At 46.3% G+C, this 15962-nt stretch overlaps 1 long non-coding RNA gene across 1 annotated transcript in view; it reads right to left on the reverse strand.

Moving 5' to 3' along the window:
* Positions 1 to 13852, reverse strand: part of LOC134928887 (uncharacterized) — a 97573-nt gene extending 83721 nt beyond the window's left edge. Inside the window, exon 1 of the long non-coding RNA XR_010178100.1 lies at positions 13780 to 13852. This is a non-coding gene — a long non-coding RNA (uncharacterized LOC134928887). The remainder of the gene's footprint in view (positions 1 to 13779) is intronic.
* Between the last annotated feature and the right edge of the window lie 2110 nt (positions 13853 to 15962).

Raw genomic sequence — 15962 nt, forward strand, 5'->3', positions numbered from 1 at the left:
CTCCATTTGGACTGTGCAAGCATCCATGCGTCCTTGGAGGATACCAATCCATCATGTAAATATTGGATTTCTAGGGACCTACATGACGCTTCAAGCTCCATTTCTTGGCGTTTGTAGCCAGTTTTTAAAGTAGCAACCCTTCTAATTAAGGAACCCCGTATAAAGGCTTTAAATGCGTCCCAGAGGACTGTTGGGCTAACAGTACCCCCGTTCAGCTCCAGGAACTCCAGCCATGCAAGCTCAAGCTCCGCACCAGTGCCCATCTGTGAAAGCCAGAATGAGTTAACTTCCCAAAATAATTGCCCCCGGGTACCCCCAGCATCCAAATTCAGTAGTATTGGTGAGTGGTCAGAGATACCTCTAGTTGCATACTGGACATCAACAATTTTAGGAAGTAAACAGGGGGAGACCAGGGCCATATCAATCCTAGAAAAGGAGGAGTAAGTAGGCGAGAAGCAGGAGAACTGACGAGCATCCAGATGCCGTGCCCTCCAGACGTCCACCAAACCCATACCCTCCACTAACAGTGCAAATTTACCCGGAAGTGGATGAGGCACAGCAGTATTGGTGCTGAATCTATCCACACTTAGATCCATGACATTATTAAAGTCCCCAATGCAGACAGTGGGAATGTTGGGGTAAAGGATCATAAAATCAGCAGCCTTGCGTAGAATCTCCGGAGAGTACGGTGGAGGAATGTAGATAGCTAACAATAATAAAGACATAGAATTTATCTGACATTTAAGAAAAAATATATCTACTCCACTGATCCACCTGAATCTGACACAAAACAAACGGGACAGATCAGGATGGAGACGCCTCTGGAATGGGAGGTATGTGTGGAGTGGTATAACCACCCGACCCATGGGTTTTTAAGAAATAAAACTTTGGCTCCCTCCAGGTGCGTCTCCATAAGACAAATAATATCTGCGGAATACTGCCTAATTTGCCTAATCACTAAGGCCCTTTTAATTTTATCATTAAGGCCCCGCACATTCCAGGATAACATTTTTAGACTAAGTGATGCCATAATATATAATAGCACCAAGTGCTAAATGTGCCCAAAACATTGAAGCTATTTGAAAGAAACAGAAAAGCAACCCATTGAAAAAGGTTTCTCTAAACATGTCACATCAGCAATGCTTAAAAAACATCAACAAACTAGATCCTCCCTTCCCCCCATACAACCCCCCACCCTGTATACCGGCCTGAACTGTGGCATACCTAATCCCTAAGAACCTCCCAACAACTGAAAAACTAGTAAAGAGGACAAAAAATACAGTGGCCAAAGGCAGGCATTGCTCCCCCGCCCAAGCCTACCCCCCTCCCCCACCCCAGGGCCAAATAGGCACCCAACACCGGAAAATACAGGGGCCCAATATCAAGTGTAACATTTAGAATACTAACAATAAAGTTTGTATTGTCCCCCTAGAAGGAAAAAAATCAAACATTAATGCAGCAACTGTATACATATTGTAACACTGTAGGGGTGCAAGGCGCCTTTTCCTGGGGAATATGGCCGCACGCAGCAGCTGAGGAACAACACAAGTCCAGTTTCTGGTACAACTGACCCCGGCCAGTTTTATTGAAACAGAAAATAAAACAAACCCCAAAATAAAAATACCTTGCCTGTCCGGCACTAACTAAACATAAGATGTTCCTAACTGTCACTAAACAAAACACAGAGTTCTTCAGTACATACTGTATAGCTTACTTGCATCAGAAAGCGTGTCTCTCACACACAGATCCTGCAGCCTTCCCAGGCAGTCTGCCCATACTAATCAGGTTAGAAGCACTATATCACTCTTACACAGCTGAAACCCTGATTAGCCCTCTGTGAGGCCAAAGACCCGAACTGGGCCCAATGTCTAGAACTCGCCTTATCTCTCTCTCAGAGCCTTTACCCAGCTTTTACAGCAAACTGAAAAGGTTCAGACAAAACAAAAAGCATTTTTCCTAGAAGTTAACATTTTCTAAAACATGTAAGACAAGAACCTGGGACAAATATACCTGCCCTCAAACACTATCCCAGTGTTCTTGTCACATATCCCCCTCCCCTGTTTCGACCTAGGGGCCGGAACACTTGTAGCCCCCAAACAGAAGATGCGAGACAATGCATCTGCGTTGGCCAATTGTGTTCCCGGTCTATGTTCGACAGTAAACTTAAAGTCCTGCAACGCTAGAAACCATCAAGTTACACGAGCATTCTTGCCTCTATTTACATACATCCATTTTAAAGGGGCATGGTCTGTCACTAGTCTGAATTGTCTACCCAAGAGGTAATATCTCAAGGTATCTAGTGCCCACTTAATGGCCAAAGCCTCCTTTTCCACAATGGCATACCTTTTTTCATGCTCATTGAGTTTCCTACTCAAATAAATGATAGGGTGTTCGTCCCCATCTCTGGTTTGGGACAGCACAGCACCTATCCCTACCTCTGAGGCATCTGTCTGTACCACAAATTCTTTTGAAAAATCTGGTGTTATCAACACCGGTTGTGAACACAAAGCCACTTTTAACGCTTGGAACGCCTTTTCTGCATCAGGGTTCCATTTCACCACATTTGACTGCTTCCCTTTGGTAAGGTCTGACAACGGCACCGCTGTGGTCGCAAAATTAGGAATAAACCGTCTATAGTACCCAGTAATTCCCAAAAAAGCCCTTACCTGTTTTTTATTCACTGGACGAGGCCAGTTTTGAATAGCATCAACTTTATTCAATTGGGGCCTAATCAGACCTCTGCCTATGGTGAAGCCCAAGTATTTGACCTCCTCCATTGCGAGGCAGCACTTCTTTGGGTTAGCAGTTAACCCTGCCTCTCTGATTGAGTCCAGTACTGCTTGTACTTTAACCAAATGTGACCCCCAGTCTGTACTGTGAATTACCACATCATCCAAATAGGCAGCTGCATATTTTCTATGGGGCCTCAAAATTTTATCCATCGCCCGTTGAAAGGTTGCTGGAGCCCCATGCAACCCAAAGGGTAACATCTTATACTGGTACAGCCCCTCCAGAACCGAAAAGGCTGTTTTTTCTTTGGCGCTATCAGATAAAGGTATTTGCCAGTAACCTTTGGTCAGGTCCAATGTGGTGAGAAACCTGGCTGTTCCCAGCCTTTCTACAAGCTCATCCACACGGGGCATGGGGTATGCGTCAAACTTGGACACCTCATTTAACTTACGAAAGTCATTACAGAAGCGTATGCTACCGTCGGGCTTCGGGATGAGCACTATGGGACTGGACCACTCACTGTTAGACTCCTCTATGACTCCAAGTTCTAACATGGTTTTAACTTCCTTAGAAATAGCTTCTCGCTGAGCTTCAGGAATCCTATATGGCTTTAAATGAACCCTGACCCCTGGTTCTGTGACAATGTCATGTTTTATTATGGTCGTTCGGCCAGGCAGCTCTGAAAATACCTCCCTATTTTGGATGAGAAATTCTTTAACCTGATTGTTCTGATCAGCTGATAATGTCTCTGACACCTTCACTGCGGGAAGCAACCGGGGTGAAGACACCGAAGGGCAAGGCTCCGCTGACAGAGACAACCTATCTTTCCAGGGTTTGATTAAGTTAACATGGTAGATCTGTTCGGGTTTTCTCTTTCCCGGCTGGTATACTTTGTAATTAACCTCATTCACTTTTTCCCTAATCTCAAATGGACCCTGCCATTTAGCTAGGAATTTGCTTTCCACAGTGGGTACCAAAACAAGAACTCTATCTCCAGGAGCAAATTCCCGTATCTTGGCACTCCGGTTATAGACCCTCTGTTGAGCACTTTGGGCCTGTTCCATGTGCTCTCTGACAACAGGTACCACGGCTGCAATCCTATCCTGCATTTGTGTTACATGCTCAATAACGCTTCTATAAGGAGTGGGCTGTCCTTCCCACGTCTCTTTGGCAACATCCAACAGCCCTCTGGGGTGTCTACCATACAACAAATCAAATGGAGAAAACCCCGTAGAGGACTGAGGAACTTCTCTGATGGCCATTAACAAGTAGGGCAACAAACAATCCCAGTTTTTCCCATCTCTCTCAACAACCTTTTTTAACATACTTTTTAATGTTTTATTAAACCTTTCCACCAACCCGTCAGTTTGGGGATGGTAGATGGACGTCCTGAGGTGAGTGACCTTAAATAACTTGCACAATTCTTTCATGATCCTTGACATAAATGGAGTACCTTGGTCAGTCAAAATTTCTTTTGGTATTCCCACTCTACTAAATACCTGCACCAGCTCCCTAGCTATCGCCTTGGTTGTGATAGTGCGTAAAGGGACAGCCTCAGGATATCGAGTGGCATAGTCCATAATTACCAGGATATACTGATGGCCCCGAGCAGACTTTAACAAGGGCCCCACGAGATCCATGGCTATTCTGTCAAACGGGACCTCTATAATAGGCATGGGAACTAGTGGGCTCCTGAAATGGGGTCTAGGGGCATGATACTGGCATTCAGGACAGGAAGAACAATATTCAGACACTTCTTTATAAACCCCTGGCCAAAAGAACCTTTGTAAAACTCTTTCAGTGGTTTTTTCTGCCCCTAAATGTCCTGCGGTAACGTGACTATGAGCTAAATCTAGTACCGTTCTCCGATAAGGCTGGGGAACTACCAGCTGTTCCACCACATCCTCACCCCTTTTGACAATGGTGTACAAGAGCTCATTACAGACGGCCATGTGGGGATACGTAACCCTGTCACCTGGTACCACAGGTTCCCCATTAACAACCTTAACATTCTCTCTAGCCTTTATTAAGGTAGGATCCTTTAACTGTTCAGACGCAAACAGATCCTTCTTTACCTCCAGGTCAGGCACGCTTTCAGTTCTAACTACTATGTCTCTGTTCCCGGCAAGAGGGTCCTCACTGGACTCCCCATCTGTCACTTCCCCAGCCAAACTAGCAAAAGGCAAAGGGCCAGAAAGTTCCGAAGACCCACGTACATCCAAAAAATCACCGGTATTATCAACTGGCTTTTTACTTCTCACATCTGTTGATAACCGTGATTCCCACAGTTTCCAAAAATGAGGAAAATCCCTCCCTATTATGGCCTCATGCACCAAGGTAGGGACCAGTCCCACTTTAACCATTGCTGACCCACAACAAGTTTCTATATTCACCTCAGCAGTGGCATAATATTGGGTATCCCCATGTATGCAAGTTACCCCAATAGGTATTTGCTGGACCTTTAAGGGGTTCACTAACCCAGCTTTCACGAGGGTAACTAAACTTCCTGAATCTAGCAAGGCCTCTACCCGGTTACCTTCTAAGAACACATCACACATTTGTTTTTCCAGCTCAGGTGAAGGTACCACAGTACAGGCTAACCTAGCAAAGAAAGACATTCTGCGACATTCAAAGGCAGCATCACATTGCATGGGTTCTTGCGTGACTGGGCAATTGGCAATAACATGACCTGGCATACCACACCTAAAACATTTAACCACACGATTACCAACCCATTTGGGCAGCATAGACCATTCTAGCCCCATTGGCCTGTTTCCAGGGCCAGTGTTTACAGTCTCTCCAGCCTTGCGTTCTCTTAACCGCCCAGCAACGTTTTCCCACGGAACAGTCTTACCAGTCTTTACTGAAGGGCGCTGTCGAGGATCTATGGGTTGCTGGGTGGTCATCAGTAGTTCCTCTGCTGCCAAATACCTCTCTACCATGTCCACTAATTGGTCAGCAGTACCCGGGTTTCCATGGCTCACCCACTTGCGCAGGACCATGGGCAAAGATCTCAAGTAGCGGTCCATGACGACTCTTTCCACCATCTGGGGACCAGTTAATGTCTCTGGCTGCAGCCATTTTTTTGTTAGCTGAATAAGGTCGTGCATCTGGGAGCGCGGAGGCTTCTCCATGGCGTACAGCCAACGGTGCACCCGTTGCGCTCGTACTGACAGCGTGACTCCCAGGCGGGTCAGGATCTCAGTCTTTAGTTTATCATAGTCCCGAGCCTCAGCAGGGCTTAAATCAAAGTAAGCTTTTTGGGGCTCACCTGACAGGAAAGGTGCCAGCAGACTGGCCCACTGTACTTTCGGCCAGTTCTCACGCTCGGCAGTCCTTTCAAACGTGGTCAGATAGGCCTCCACATCATCAGCCTCTGTCATTTTCTGCAGGAAGTGACTGGCCCGTATAGAACTAGAGCTGGTTGGAGCACTGACGGCCACATCTCCAACCCGAGCTGCAAGTCTCTGCACCACTTCTGCTAAGGCCTCTCTATCCTGACGCTGTAGTCTCCAATTTTCCTCCATTGCCACCTGCTGCTGTCGGTTAGCCTCCTGCTGAGCCGCTGTAGCTTGCAGCAAGGCTTTAAGCAGATCCTCCATGTCAACAGATTTTTCAGGCGGCTTTGCAGCTGCTTTCACCCAGGACATATATCAAACCCTCAGGGGTGAGTCTCAGTAACTTCACACTGGGCTGTATCTGCATAAACCACCGTTTTCTGCAGGCCTCACAAAGCTGCTGCTTTCACTTATGCGCAGAACGGCCTGCTCGCATTCTCCACCAAGTTGTAACACTGTAGGGGTGCAAGGCGCCTTTTCCTGGGGAATATGGCCGCACGCAGCAGCTGAGGAACAACACAAGTCCAGTTTCTGGTACAACTGACCCCGGCCAGTTTTATTGAAACAGAAAATAAAACAAACCCCAAAATAAAAATACCTTGCCTGTCCGGCACTAACTAAACATAAGATGTTCCTAACTGTCACTAAACAAAACACAGAGTTCTTCAGTACATACTGTATAGCTTACTTGCATCAGAAAGCGTGTCTCTCACACACAGATCCTGCAGCCTTCCCAGGCAGTCTGCCCATACTAATCAGGTTAGAAGCACTATATCACTCTTACACAGCTGAAACCCTGATTAGCCCTCTGTGAGGCCAAAGACCCGAACTGGGCCCAATGTCTAGAACTCGCCTTATCTCTCTCTCAGAGCCTTTACCCAGCTTTTACAGCAAACTGAAAAGGTTCAGACAAAACAAAAAGCATTTTTCCTAGAAGTTAACATTTTCTAAAACATGTAAGACAAGAACCTGGGACAAATATACCTGCCCTCAAACACTATCCCAGTGTTCTTGTCACAATATATACTTAATGACATAAATCGCAGCCCGGTCAGCGGACAGCAGTAGCAATCAGTCATTTGCCAGAGCGCGTCCTGACGGGAACTGCCGGTCAAGCCACGTCGCTGCCTCCCGGGGGTCGAAAAGAATTCTGTCTCTCCTCCCGCGACCACCCGCAATTTTGAGGGAAAGAGCATAGCATAAGGGATATTGAGTTCCCGGAGGCGTCTATTAATTGGAAGGAATTGGGCTCTCTCCTTCTGAATATCAACCACAAAATCAGGAAAAACCGAGATCCGGGTACCATTCCATTTAAGTGGGCCTTTGGTGCATGCCAGGGTAAGAACCATGTCTCGATCTTAGTAGTGAAGGAATTTAGCTATAAATGTACGAGGAGGAGCCCCCGGCGGTAGTGGCCGCATAGGGATTCTATGTGCTCGTTCCACCGCAAAGTGTGACGTAAAAGCATCCGTTCCAAAGAAATCTGTAAGCCACTTCTCCAGAAACTGCTCAGGTGCATCACCCTCTTCCTTTTCAGGCAAGCCCACAAACCAAATGTTATTCCTTCTCAGACGCCCCTCCATATCTGTTAACTTTTTCTGCACCTCCGTCATCTGGGATTGAAGGGTAGTGGTGCGTCGTCCAAGCGGAGTCACCGTGTCCTCAACAGTAGATATGTGGGTTTCTGCCTCCCCCACTCTCTCTCTAACTCGTTGTAGATCCTGATGGATTATGGAAAGATCGGATTGCACTTGAGTGATTTTTTCGGCTAGCCTGCCTTCGCTGGCATTAACTCCATCCAGTACCCTTTGGATAGCATCCTCTGAAGCCTCAGGGGGAATGGAGCCAGCACTCGTAGCCGAAGAGGAGGGAGAGGAACCATCCTGCGACCCCCCTGTCCTCTTATTTTGCGCAGGGGGATTTCTAGCGTATTTTTCAAGCTTGGCCGCAGCCTGATGATTCTTCCCCATAGTATTCTATATAGTCACCCCTAGAGGGAGTTGCAGCACTGAGAAAGTAATGGTAAAACAAGCAGGTAGGCCTCCAGTCAGTGTTATATCAACAAATCAGGAATCACACAGTGGTGGGCAAGCAGCCTCCAACTGGATATATATAATGAAAAGAGAAAAAGTCACAGTAATATATTCCAGGCAGTGAATATGCAGCCTTTGCACAGGCAATACTGAACAGTTAGAAGGACAAGGGGTGGGAGCTCACCTCCCAAGCCCTGCAAGTAGCACAGGAAGGGGAGAAGAGAAGGGGGGGGGGCCTCCGTGCAGCCTGACTTGCTGCCCAGTATGAAGGGCACACAGGGGTCACCCTAGAGAGGATCACCCCTGACTCTAAAACATACCAGTAGGCTTTGGAAGGGTAATCCCAATTTAGTAGCACCATCAGGGGTTCTCAGAGGCTGCAGCTGGGAGTACCAGGGAAGCTTGTTGGTGTAGCCTCCCTCCACACTACCCTATCATGTGGAGCAGGAGATCAGAGGCAGCAGGAGCGTGGCTTCTCCGGCGCCAACCACAGGCAGGAGGCAGCAGACACAAGGGGGAGTGGGGGCACACTCAGCCCAGCGGACTGCAGCAGTCATCCAGCGTGACCGCTCCGGCCACATCCCCCAGCCACCGACCGGAAGTAGCACGGCCAGCCGCGGCCTGAGCAGGGGAGTCCGGAGCCGAACTCACAGTAGCGGGTCTGGGCAGCAGTAGGAGGTGGGAAGTGAAGGAGCGCACACAGCCGCAGATCTCTCCCCAGCAGCCCGACAGGGGATGCAGACGTAGCGCACAGGACCCCGCTGCCACAGATACAGCGTCCCACGTAGCGTGGCAGCAACCAGGCCGGAACCGTCCCGCTGGCCAGACACCCACGCAGGAGAGCAGATCGGGCCAGAAACACTCTGGAGGGTGCACCCAATAGTAAGGCAGGTCCGGGTCACCTTTTAACCCCGGGGGGAGCTGTCAGGATAAATTACAGGAGATTCAGGCAGGAGAGCTCAGCACAGTACGTGCTACTCCATGCCCATCATAGCCACGCCCCGTGAATGTATCTTTTTATGTCTTACCCTCATCTCTGCAAACTTCAGTTATTAACACACATAGTCGATAAACTTTATCCACACATAATGGCATACACATACGTCTCCCCCCACATGTATCGTCAGATAAATGTGCTCCAGTAAAGAAACCTTTATGGGTTTTCTACCACATTTATACAAGTAAGCATACATGTAAGAATTCGTTGTCAAGTCCTCGCCATATCACTTTGGGTGACCCTATAAGAAGGTGGACGTCGGATCTCTTTTGGGACTGTCTTTCATCACCTCATTTCCCCTCCACACAGTGGAAAGACCTTTTATTTCATATACAGTATTACACTATGTTGTGTTTAATCTTTTTGTTTCATGTAACAATCTCATCGGTGTGAGGACTACTCAAGTGAAGGGACATTTGGAGCGCAGAAAGTGAGATTGTACCATTTTTTTCCTATTCGTTGTTTCTATAGGTTGGTGACCTATTGGGTACTGTCTATTTGCAGCTCCTAATTTGCAGCGCCTTAGGAGGGAGTTTTTCTTTTTACAAATGTGCTCCCCATTTATTATTATAGGAAGCCGAACAAGGTGAGGGCTAATGGCCCTTGCCTAGAAAGAGCTTGGTAATGTTTGTTTGCCCATGTACAGACCCTTAATATGGGATAAGGATTAAATGTATACTTCGCAGTACCTCAAACCTTTCTTAGAACTCATACGGCACGATGATACATCCCCCTCAAACATTTACTCATACATACACGCTTTTTCCTATCCCACTAGGATATATATTTCCCACCTACAACTCTTCCTCCTGACATTCGAATGTTGTACATATTGTATATGAAATATTTTCAGTGTTATTAGTAATGTGTGACAGTTTTTGTTTACTGCCAAAGTTTGGACTATCGAAGTCGAAAATATTATACTCACATCCAACACGTGCAAACACCACACAGAGTGGCCTCTGTGCGTGTACTTATTCTGCTGTGCGTGTGCATACCCGCACGCTGTGTACATTGGCTCGCGAAGCCCTGCGTATTAGCGCGTGGTATGAGTAAATACGGTGGCATACGCATTCACATAGAAAAGCCACAAAAGCATATCTGATATTTTATCCACATAGTGTATAATTTACACATAGTCTACACACACCACACCAGCAAGTTACATTTACTTAAGAAACAGAACAATAGAGATATCCAGCTTTACAGGATATGAGGGGACAGAATTAGGTTAGGACATAGTGTTTGGTATCCAGATGTACAGTATTTCAAGGGCTACATTCCGATTGCATTTTGCAGATTATAGCATGCTCCTGTGCATAGATATGCACAGGAATTCAATATTCATATCGTACTGTACTCGTGATATTCAGCAGGAACTCAGTGGAAGACATCTGCAAGTACACCTGGACTAATCATCGCCCACCTATTCAAACCAACCTATGACCCCTCATGTACTGTAAATGACCTGCCCCTTGACCTATGGAAGAAGAGCTTACAATTTCCTTTGTATTGTGTTTTGGACCATTGTATAAAAGCAAGGCCTCCTGGCTGGCCTCAGTCTACTCTCTGAAGCTCATCTTGCTAGACTGACTGAGGACTGGATCCGGGTGGTGCAGGCGAACAAACGTATGTACTATTGGTTGTAGCTTCTTCTCTGTGATATTGTTGTATTTCTTTGTATACCCCTTTTAGTAAATATTTGTTGCTGCGTTGGACCACAACATAACATATAACTACTGGTGTTGCATTCCATTTCTGTTTAGGGTTTAAGGTGTAGACAGCTACACATGTCGCTGCATTGTGCTCACAGCGTGTCGGCGTGCTTACACAACGTGCATACATATTCATAGAGGTTTAGCGCATACACTAAGCGGCCGCAGCGGCCCGAACCACTGTGTAATAAGGTACGCCTTTTTCCTGAATGTTAAACGAACTTAACAACTTGCAGCATCTGGAACAAAGTCCTGAGAGGAAAGTTTTATCCATTAGCAAAGCATATGCAGGGTCAGTCTTTTGAAGAGGCAGAAGTTGGAGTAGACACGGGGCCCGAATCTACCAACTGCATCAGGTCTTGTGGAGGAACGGACTCCGGGACATTCCGTATCTGGAGGTTATTTCTCCTTTCACTGTTCTCCAGATCCTCGTTTTTAGTGCGCAAATCATATAAATCCTGAATAGTATAGTCAATGTCTCTGGAGGTCTTGTTCTGCACTTTTTGGAGAGTGTCCTGATGGGATTCTAGTTTTGAGGTCATGGAAGACAATGAGGATAAGTGCGATCTAATAGAGGTAACCACCTTGTCCAACTTGGACTCTAGAGAGTCCTTGAAATCCATTATAAGTGACCACAGGGCCATACTGTCTTCCTTGATAGCAGGGACAGGTGAAGGAAGCGTATCATCTTTGTCCAGTTGCGAAGAGTAAGGCGAGGGAGGATCTTGTAAAGGAGATTGTCATTTTTATAATATTTAGAAAAGTGTAGTGTGAATGGTCCCCCTGTGTAGCAAGATGGCGGCTTCCTCCGTTCTTTTAACCCCCAGAAACCAGAAGCACTGTAGGAAAGGGAGCCATGCACCAGGTTCAGCTGGTGCTGCTAACCACCATTATGTAGCAGACACAAACAGAGGCCACCCCGCAGGCAACACCCAACGGGGGGGGGAGGGGAGAGGAGAGGAGAGGGAGAGTAAGGGAGATTTGCTGTGAGGAGATGCAGGATCCTCACCAGGGAGTGTAGCAGCTGGGAGTCCTCCACGAGCAGTGGCCTGGTTGGGAGATCTTCTTATGGGCAGAGGGTACCAGTGCTCCCGCAGGGATCGGGGACCCAGGCACTAGGTAATGTGGCTGTGACGCCGCTTTACAGAGCACTACGCCGGAGGAGTGACTGCAGTGGGGTCCGGGAACTAAGAGAGGCCGCGGCTTCCGGTATCCGGGTAGGCCGCAACCCACACAGATGCTACAAGTGTCTACCGTCTCTGCAGTACAAGCCCGGGCCACCATGACCATCGGCAGGAGCACTGAGGGGCCAGACAGTTAAGGCAGGAGACCGGGTTTGGAGCAGTTAGCGGGTCGACAAGCGAGAGCTCAGGTGAATCACGTCTGCTCCTGACAAACACTAGGCCAAGCCCTGACTTGTCATTTTTTGATGTTACAGCTCTACCCCGGTTTTTTTTTAACAGTGTGAAAGATTTTGATTTCAGGTGCCCTTTCCTAAACTTTCTGTCCCCTGGACCACCCTTACTAAATTTTGTAGTACTATCATGGCTGACAGCAGCTACGGCACTAGTTCTTTGATTCTGCTCTTGATCTTCTATCAAATGATCTTGATTCATGATGACTTATATTTAATTCAATGCAGGGGTGTATAGCTCACACAAGTTGTACCAAAAAACAACTATAGTATAATAGTGTTATTTAGTTACATTAACTTTTTGTAAAGTGACCATTCACTATGGATTCACACTGCTTATGTGATGTGAACGCACTGGGGTACAGGTGAGCACACTATAGTTGTATAAAAAAACAACTATAGTATAATAGTACTATATTTACTTGAACCTTTTTGTTTTTCAAATTACCATTCACTGCGGAGTAACACTGCTTATATTATTTATGTGAATGCATGGGGCACAGCACATACGGCACACCTCGGTTGTACAAAAATTATATTAGCACTATGCTGCAGCTGGAATGCAGGCAGTGACAAAAAAGAAATACAATGCCAGTGTGACACTTAGGGTTACATTTACTAAGGTGGGAGTTTTTTTTTAACTGGTGTAGTTGCCCATAGCAACCAATACGATTCTATCCCCGGTGGGCCCTGCTGCCTGGGGACCCCACCTCCTCTTCTAGGGATCACGTTCCAGACTGTGCACTCGAAATATACATTATACATATGTTACCGTATTTTATGCTGTATTTTCTACAGTGCAATGCTGATATTAATCTGACAAATTATCATGCATGCACTAGGCTTTTCTGTACTATTTACTCTATAATGGTTAGCCACACCTCTGTAGTACCTGGCCACACCCCCTCTGGAGACTGGCCATACCCCTAAATATAGGCCCCTATAACTGCATTCCTCTGTGGGCCCTTCATACCTCAGTTCAACACTTGTACCATGGACTGAAATTGAATAGCCCCACCACTTATCCCAGGAGCTACAAGTCCACGGTAAGTGTCAAGCGTAACTGAGTTTGTCCCTATACCTTAATTTCATCAAGGAAGATGCTCTATGCACAGGTGAGAAATAGAAGAAGGGTACTACCAAAGGACCTGTTAATGCTTATCTATCACATTGGCTGACACAACCCCAGACTGTCAGTCACATTTTTATCATGAAAATCAAGTTTTAGTAAATTGCAGCCATGAATACAAAATAAAACGGCTTGTCGTAACATTCTCCTATAAGTCAAGTATATAGCTTATTAACTTTATTCCCATAGCAAAAATACTTTTGGTTTTATACCTTTAATAAAGAAAATATGAAGAAATAAAAACCCCACAGAAAAAAAGCTTTGTTCTAGTTTGTATAACACTTGTACTTGTATAGTACAATACATTGTGTGTAAGGTGGCCCTCCAAAATGAGTGTATTCTCTTTTGTATATCGCGTACTGCTTCTAAACTAATTTTTCCTGCCCCTTTAAGAAAAATAGTAAGTGCCATTCTGAGGCATACCTGAGTCTCTGGGGCTTTGTAAGTCTGTTCCATCCTTCCTGGCAGCCTTTGTAATCCTCTGGCAATAATGACCCCAGACAAATGATCTCTTTATCAGTGAGGAAGTAACAGCAGGTGCTGTAAACAGCGAGGTATTGACATCCTGTCGCTGCTAAGTGCACTTTAGTTGTGCATGTAAAGGATGATAAGCTCGGTTCACTAGATATTTGCTGCAACCTGGTGCAATGCTACTAAACCGATGGATAAACAGAATAAATATTACATATATTGCTTATTTCCCCTCTCCCATACTCGCGTGAAACAAAATCTGTGTGAGGAAAATTACGGATTTTACTTCGAGCAATACAAGCGGCATTTTAGAATGAACTTCTATGCAAGTCTAGGCAGACTGTAACTTCCAGTATTTCAACTAGCCAAAGAGAGCCATGAGATTAGGAAAAAAAACAATGTAGCATGCATTAAATTCTGTAAGCTCTCATAGACAGGGCCCTCCTCCCTCTTGTCCTCACCGAAACTATCCATGCTCCAGGTATTCAGGGTGCGTTCCTTTCTGTCTGCCCACCAAAGGGCAATGGGTCATTGAGCTTTATTGTCACTCACAAAGTTGTTATAATATTATTATTATTATTATTATTTATTTTATTTTTTTGCACTTGATATCCTTTTCCCCTTGTACTGTTCTTTTTGTGCTTTTGTACATTGAAATTATAGTGTTTTCAATGTAATTGTTTTTCTGTACGGTACCATATAAATAAAAATAGTAATAATAATGCATTCATCAACTGTCTAAACAATAAATAATTAATTTCAGACAGCAACAGACACTGTATCACAAAGTATTAAAACACAAAAAATATACCCTGATTGATGCTCTGTGGATGGACCTTGCGGCCGCCATGCATTGGAGCCAAGGCCGCCATCAGGGGGCGACTGCTGAGACAGCTGTCCCACGCCTGGTCAGATGGGGGGCCCAGGGTGGCTGTCTATGGCTCCTAACTTTGATAGCTGTAGTATCCTGTCTATGTATCAGCCAGGAACTTGTCGGCAGGCTGTGCGGGGCAATACAAGACAGGCAGCTACCTTCTGGCAATAGGGAGGAGGAGCGCATCTCGGGCTCTGGAGGCGGCAGGCAGAATGATTGCTGGGGTGCGGTTCTCTGTGGCTCTGACTATGAGGATCAGCACTGGAGGAGGCAGGTAAGCTAAGAAGAGTGCTAGGGTGACTGTCCAGCTAGCTGCGGGTGGTGTGCGGCTCTGGTTACAGGGGACCGGCGCTGGAGAGGTAAGCAGGAAGAATGCTGGGGTGAGGAACCGGCTGGCTGCAGGTGCTGTGTTGGTGGAAGTGTGTGCAATTAAATCTTGTGTGTGTGTGTGTGGAGTGAGAATATGGGGGCAATGTGTGTTAGTACGCGGCTATGGGGGCAGTGTATGTGAATATGTGGCTATGGGGACAGTGTGTGTGTATGTGCGGCTATGGGGGCAGTATGTGTGCAGCTAGGAGGCAGTAAGTTTGTGTGTGCGGCTAGGGGGTAGCGTATGTGTGTACGGCTATGAGGGAAGTGTGTGCGCAGCTATGGAGGCAGTATGTGTGTGTGTGCGGCTATAAGGGCAGTGTGCGTGTGTGTAGGTACGTGTAACCATCTACCTGCATTAGGTTGACAGGGTCAAAAGGTGAACAGGTAAAAGGTAGACAGTACACAAGGTCAACAGGTACAAAAAAGGTTGACATGGACAAAAGGTCAACATGGGAAGGTCGACACAAGTTGTTCTATTGTTTGGTGTCATTTTGTATTTTTCATCACTTGTGACCCCAGTTAGTGGTTATGTAGACCCTCGATGGCTCGCTTCGCTCACCATGCTTCGGGCAAGGTGCGGTTACTGTTTCCAGTTGAAGTCCCCATGGATGATAAACCAAGCATAGGTTGAAATTTATTTATTTTTTAAACCTGAAAAACTTGTCAACCATTGCCATTTTGTACCTGTCGACCTTTTGCCTGTAGACCTTTTCACCCTATTGACCTAACCAGGGCCAGTGCTTGGGTGTTCAGTGCCCCCCTGCAAACTGTCATTTGCGCTCTCCCATACATAACAAAGGGACAGCGCGCATCAAAAATAGGTATGTGGTCTCACAAAGAAGGGATGTGGCCACACAATAGTACCCCCATTTAAAATTACGCCATACAA

This window comes from Pseudophryne corroboree, chromosome 5 (genome assembly GCF_028390025.1).
Source record: "Pseudophryne corroboree isolate aPseCor3 chromosome 5, aPseCor3.hap2, whole genome shotgun sequence".
NCBI lineage: Eukaryota > Metazoa > Chordata > Amphibia > Anura > Myobatrachidae > Pseudophryne > Pseudophryne corroboree.